The sequence below is a fragment of the Montipora capricornis genome, chromosome 14, assembly GCF_036669925.1.
Source record: "Montipora capricornis isolate CH-2021 chromosome 14, ASM3666992v2, whole genome shotgun sequence".
NCBI classification, from domain to species: domain Eukaryota; kingdom Metazoa; phylum Cnidaria; class Anthozoa; order Scleractinia; family Acroporidae; genus Montipora; species Montipora capricornis.
In genome coordinates this window covers 18,891,462-18,898,346 of record NC_090896.1, presented here as the reverse complement: position 1 = coordinate 18,898,346, position 6,885 = coordinate 18,891,462, and the positions used below count along the sequence as shown (strand labels likewise).

Genomic DNA, 6,885 nt, shown 5'->3' with positions numbered 1-6,885 from the left:
GCAAAGAGGCTTGTAATTGAGTGCTGCAGTATTTTCACTGCCTGATCTGACCAGTATATACGGTCGCCTATACGTTTTTCTTCCATGCGGTCGAGTCATGAGGTGAAGAAGTCGCAATAGAGCGCCGCTTTCTACGCTGTTCATCCCAAAAGCAACGAGTCTGAAGAGAGCCTTCGATTCGCACAGTACCACAACACGTTGTTAGGGACTCATCAGAAATTAACAGGAGGGTAGGGGTGTGGAGATTTCCAGTAAAGCGGGGAAAATAAATGACCTTCCCTACGGTAAGGGATTGAAATGTTTTGATCCTCCCCTGGAATTCATCCTAAAATTCTTTGACAACCCCCCCCCCCTCAAATTTGTTATACAGTGGTAGAAAAAAAAATGTTTCAGCACTTTTAATAAAGCAAACCTAACATACAACTGATTTCTCTGTTGGGGAAACAGGACCAAGAAAGCTTTTGACTCAATTGGATGATAACAGTTTCTACCACTGGAAACCAAGTTACAAGCACTGCGTTCAAAACTATCAATGGCTTAACTTGTTCATATGGCAGGAAATATTTTGTATGGCATGAATTTCATACTGTAAACTGTGACTGGTTTGTATTCTTGTTATACCATAGTATTAAAGCATCCCTTTGTGATCACAACGGCTTCACTTCTTGTGACCCCCTCTTATGCTGATTATTTTTTTCATGGCCCTCCCTTATGAAGGGGTACACAAAATGTGACTCTCCTCGGTTTTCCACCTTCCCTGCTAATTTCTGAAAAGTTCCTTATCACACAATTTGTGGACGACGGGAATGTTACAGGGGTATTTGAGGATCACACTGACAAGAACAAATTGATGAGTATGAGACAGATTCGGATCATGACGAATCAAATTATGAAGAACATTCAGAGCTTGTCAAAAGAGCATGTATTACACGATCCGGCTTGGCTGTTCGTGCATTTGTGCGTCTCGACTTGTGAGGGTAAGTAGTCTAAGTATAGTATTGACAGTCGTCTTTAATCAAATAATGAATTATTTCAACGTGTAAACTTTGCATACAGTTTAAACTGGTCTTATTTCATATTAAATATGAATAATTAACTTGTATTTTTACTCATAAACTGAGATTTACCGACAGCCGACAAAGATCGAAGATTTTAACTGACAACCGACAAAGTAATTAAAGAAGGAGGAGGAGGTTTGCAGGATTTTTGTTTGCAGATGCAGAATCAATGCAGCACTCTATGTCCCTGCAGCCGCTAATTTTGGGCATCAAACTTTTTCGGCGGTTGAAGCGAATAATGAATAACGGCTTAAAAGAAAAAATGAATAAGGAATATTTAGCGTTCGAACATTCGGTAAAGAATAACGAATACGGAAAAAGTAATATCGAGCAAAATTTCATTAACGAATAATAAACAAGTTGAAAAAAGGAAGAAATAATGAAAAACTGAAATCCAGTTATATATTATTCCGCTTCAGCCCCCGAAACTGTTTCTTTTTCTAAGTTGAGATGCATAAATTTGGCAAGGTTTGATTCACACCTGTATTCTCAGAAGACGGTCAGATATGTTGACAGCCCGAAAATGATTATTACAGGCCAGTCCTTTTTAAAACAATACGCTAAAATTCAGTTTATCGTCATAGATTATTCAAATAGTTACGAACATAAAGCAAGAATGGAACTTTGAGTACGTCGTTATTACCAGCATGGACCCTTCTCGTAGAATCCTTTGCATTCCAGGAATGGAGGCGTACTGACATTTCATTATTTACTCTTTGTTAGTTTCCTTGTCAGTTCTTTTTTATCCTTTGAGTCCTAAGTTCTTGTCACTTAAGGCTGCTGTCATTTCAATCATCCTCTCACGTCACTTCTCTTTCATCCGGGTACCATTATGTTGTTGGACCGAAACCTCAGCTCTTCAATGCATTAGATCTGATTTGTCCCAAGACAATCCCAGCTATTTAGTGTTCCTGGGTCAATTTTGTTTTTTGGGGTTTAAATAACAGCCTCGTAACCACATATCTGCTGTCTGCAGCACGAGTGGAATTTAATCCAGTTGAAGAAAAGTGAAAAGAAAAGGAACAATCCCAGCAAAATGATAAAAATGCAGTACTCCAGAATGAACTCTTGGGTGGAATATCTTCTGATGTAACGGCATCTGAAGTCTGAGGCAATGTGATGATAGTCTCTCTCTTGTGTTGGTTGTAGTGCCACAGACATGTCTTCTGCGCTCCAGTTTTAAGTCACAGTTGGTTCTCGCTAGGAATAGCCGAATGTAAGTGTTATTTATTTTTTTCATCACGGGAATTTATTGAATCAACTTACGTAACAAAGTTGTAAGTAAACAAAATTATTGGAGCTTCATTGACGTCAACCTCCTTCCGCTGCTATTCAAGCACAATGAAATACTATCAGATAGGCTTCCGGAAACTCAACTTGTTTTGATTTGCGTTCATCTCTTCATTCTTATTGGCTGCAAACAAATGTAATACGGGTGCGTTCATTGTACTAAATTGCTTGTAAATCACTCTTAAGTAATTAGTATTTTGACAAACAAAAACTTTGAAAGTATGCTCTGCTAAATGATGGCACCGTACTCACAATACCAGAGAAAATTATTCTAAAAACTCTTTTAATGTGAAATTAAAGTACGTATCAGCCCAAAAACAGAGTAGACTTTGATTTTCGTGTTTCTGTCCCATTTTGTCAAGGCATTGAAGGAATATTTACCACAGTTATCCCGAAAGACATTCTTCAGAAGGTCGTGGCCTTACGAAAGAAGAACTATCAACATATGTTCGCTCCCCAAAACAACACGGAAAGTAAAACACGATCTAAAATTGGATAAAACAAGAAATGAAAAAGTCTATCATAAACAATAAAAGAAAACAGATAGTGTCAAATGTTTTGAAAACTGATTTACCTTTTGCCCTTTTCTGAATTTCTTTACAGGTGCCAGGCTTGAACAGTTTGCCACTTCTGGAAAAAAAGGCTAAGGTGACCTCAGTGCTCTAAATTTCTAATATCGGCAAATCTCTTTTAAGTATTTCCGCACAAATGCTGTTCGCTTAATAGGATATGACTGGATAATACCAAGATACTATTGGTTTGACGAAAGAAGATCTTTCTGGTAAACAAAATGTCTTCTAAAATGAAACCTGTTTTGTTGATTGTCCTTTATTTGCGTTGAGGTTTGTCAGAGGTGGATAATTACAGGTCGCTGTTGTAACGATTGTGTTGTAACTACCTATTGCGTCTTCAGTGCGGAGTTAAGAAAGTGACAACATTCGGCAACCCCCTCGGTCAAGGGCCTCTGTCCAAAGGTATTTTGTTTGCAAAGGTTCAAGCATGGATGCATCTTGTTTTTATCAACTTGCAGTCAGGCGCTATTTTCGTCCTCGCCGTGAAGGATACCTGCGGGGAAAGCGAGCGAGCGGAGACAAAGTGCGATGGGGCGCAGGCTTTGCCTTTATCTTTTGATGCAAAAGAGAGGAAACGTTCCGTTGTGTGATAAAAACATGCAAGAAACATTGAATATTAAATTATCTCAAAATAAAGGGGAGAGGGCTTTAAACCATTGCTTCACAAACAAAGGCTTTTTAAGCGTTCCTACATAAGGGCGCCCAATGAACAGTGCATTTCATGGCAATCTGGAACTAGATATTGCATTCCTATTGGACTGAAAGAGGTTGAAAAACAATATAATTTGATCGGTCTTATCCCCAATAAACAAGTGACGTCATTCGTCTGTTAATATTAATTGAGAGTTATTAGATGGATGACTTTATTTTGTAGGCTAGCAGAGGAAGCTCTCAGCCAATAAAAGAGAGCAATATTCTAAGTGAAAATGAATTGCGGGATCCGGCTTAAACTTACGGGTTCATGTTGCACATGTTTGCGTGCCGTTCAGCGGACGAAAACGGTTAACCCCTTCACCTTTCGCTGAGAAAATTAAGGCACGTGAGAGGAGGTGTGTGGGGGGCGGCGGTAAGTATGACACAAAAATTGACACCCCTGGAATCCGAGAGGTGTATGATGACAGAGACAGAAAAGCCTTAGGAATCACAGTGCGCTTGGACCCTGTTGATCGACAGGGTCATTGATTACGTTAGTTCCCTTACCAATTTGCATTACAGTCTTTTAAATAACCGTGGTCTTCATAATTGTTAAAACGAAACAGGACCTTGCCCCTGTCGCGGTAGTTATAATGATAATATAGTGAATTTATTATTTATTATTAACAGTCAAATTGCCCCATATGCCGCTGGTTTTTATTGCGAAAGTCTACTATCTAAAATGAAATCAACTTCAATGTACTGTAGTGACAGAATACCTGTCACTGATAGGTTTAGTTACAGAATCTGGTATCAGATAAGAGAAACAAAATGCCAACATAGCAGACAACACCATTTTGACCTTTACTGCGCCGACCTCGCAAAGGATGAATTTGATGATGTGAGGTTTCTGCGATCAGTTTTTACTTCAAGTGTTGGTCGTGTTTTCTTGGTCTAAAAAGCACAGATTGTCAAAAAGCCCTTGAAATGGACCAAGCTGGTGCACGTCGAAACATAAACATTTACCACAATAATCAGTCCAGAATTGTCAGACTTGTTACAGTTCAAGAAATCATTCTTGAATACAGCTTGGTCGTGATTGTGTTGGCGTGCTTTTTCTTCGTGATTTTCTTCTCCAAACTCTTAAGAACAGACTTCACTCGTTACCACAATGAACTCTGGGACATACCATTGCAATAGGAGTCTGTAAATTTTCAGTGCAAAAAAGTGCAGTCAAACAGAGGTTTATTCTCCTACTACTGCTACTGCTATTGACGAAGACAGGTGACGAAGACAGGTGAAATGTGAGGGAAAAAATAGTGAAACTTCAAGTTCGCATGAGATGCAACTTTGCAATACGCCATCGGCATTTATACAGACAGCAGATCATCATGTTGGAGAGCGATAAGAGAAAAGGACATTTCGCCTGAAACAAGAGAACATGTAATGTCAATTTTCATCCTCATTTGCGAGTTCGTATCAACGCTTTTAAGTGCTCGAGTTTTTCAGTTCTTTTGGCCGAAGTACCAAATTATTTATCTATCTTAGTTCATTTCATTTCCCACTGGGCTTGTGTACATACCCTGTCGATGACAGAAAAACACGAAATTTGGCTGAATTATGATTACCAGCACAAATTTAAGCAACTTTACTTACCCTCGGATTTTAGATTACCTCTGAAAGTTTTTTCACAAGCCAATTCATTCATGGTCGAATTCTTGAATTTGAAAGCCAGTGCGTTCCAACCAGAATAATTTTTTAGCTTGGCTTTATTATAAAAGGTAATCAACTTATAATTAACTCATTATCAGCGCAGATGACGCAACGTAGTCTTTAAAATGTGTCAGTGATTCAAAGTGAGTTTCTTTGCTAATCGGTTAGGTAGGCCATAGTTTGTGTCTATTTTGCCAGTCTGTTAGGCCAGTCTATTAGGTCAATTAGGCCATAGCTTGTGTCTATTTTGCTAAACAAAAGGAAAAGTGAAAGGACCGGACAGCATTAGTTTTTAAGGGAATCGATAAGTAAAATCATGCGAAGACATATTCGTAAAATTTGTTCAATCTTGTAAATACGTTACTTTTCTGTAATTTGTTCAAATTGTTTTCATTATGTGTTGACGGTAATTTCAGCAAGTTGACGGTGACAGTTACGTCTGTCGTCTGTCAGCCTCATCTTGGATTAACTGAATCTTCAAAAGTGGTAGATGGAAACAAGAATTGATAAATAAATGATAATTTTTTTATATTCCCTAAATCCCCTAATTTCATATTTGTGTTGATACGCTCAGCGGAAGGTGCGAAATACTATTATTATCGGGAAATAAATCATCTGGTTAATGCCATGGTTCCACGCATCTTTCAAAAGCAAAAATTGCACAAAGGGCCTCGGGGAGGAGGAGGAGGAGTGGGGAGAGGGTCACAAAAATATTTTTCACCAGTTTGTAAATAGTTTCAGCCACACATCTAGTTCGTACGGTGCCCTGTAAGGGACATCAAATCCAAAAACTCTACTTATCCAGCACTGTCATTTATTTATCTGGCAGTGTCACTTATTATCTAGCACTGTCACTTAAATATCTAGTGGCATTATCTGGCACTGTCACTTATTTATCTAGCACTGCTACTTATTATCTAGGCCTAATTAGGCCTAAGGTTAGCTTTTATGTGCTAGATAGTAAGTGGCAGTGCTAGATAGTAAGTAGCAGTGCTAGATAATTAAGCGACAGTGCTAGATAATAAGTCGCAGTGCTAGATAATTAAGTGACAGTGCTAGTTACAAAATATATTTTACATCGCATGTTCCTTACTGGGCACCGTAAGTTCGTGTGTAAGTGTAAGTGTAAGTGTAAGTGCAAGTGTTACTGAACTACCTATTGTAACATATAGACTTAGCCAGGCCTAAAAGCGGAGCTCCCTGTTTATTTCATCTTACTGCCTGTAGGGTTTGTGAAAATAAAATGTTTCGAATTGTCCGCGTGAATATCGCGTGAATCACACAGCAATGAGTGTGATATCGGTTTTCCGAGTGAAATTTACTTTGAAATTCACCAGTTTGGCAATGAATTTTTGTCGAACCGCATGAGTTTTAAAAGAAAGCAAGCACACCCTCAGTGAGTGAATGGAAAGGAAAAAAGCCATTTCAGAGTTAGCTGTCAATACCCAGCGCGAATAGGAATCACGTTAAAATTAGAAACAATAAAAAACTTTGTCACTTTAAGGTCCAAAAAATAGTTTTACTGATGTACTTTATTCCACTTTATCTCTGAAAACGAGATCATTCACATTCATTCATTAAAACACGCCAGCTTGGTTTGGAACAAGAATTGGCAAAAT

At 38.4% G+C, this 6,885-nt stretch overlaps 2 long non-coding RNA genes across 2 annotated transcripts; one reads left to right on the top strand and one right to left on the bottom strand.

The window, feature by feature from the left end:
* Nucleotides 1–381: 381 nt before the first annotated feature.
* On the top strand, nucleotides 382–5,806 carry LOC138032591 (uncharacterized). Its single transcript, XR_011128412.1, has 2 exons — nucleotides 382–2,274; nucleotides 2,952–5,806. It is a non-coding gene; the product is annotated as an uncharacterized lncRNA (long non-coding RNA).
* Nucleotides 992–2,989, bottom strand: LOC138032593 (uncharacterized). Its single transcript, XR_011128413.1, has 3 exons — nucleotides 2,923–2,989; nucleotides 2,730–2,833; nucleotides 992–2,472 (listed from the first exon to the last, which is right to left on the bottom strand). It is a non-coding gene; the product is annotated as an uncharacterized lncRNA (long non-coding RNA).
* Nucleotides 5,807–6,885: the final 1,079 nt, after the last annotated feature.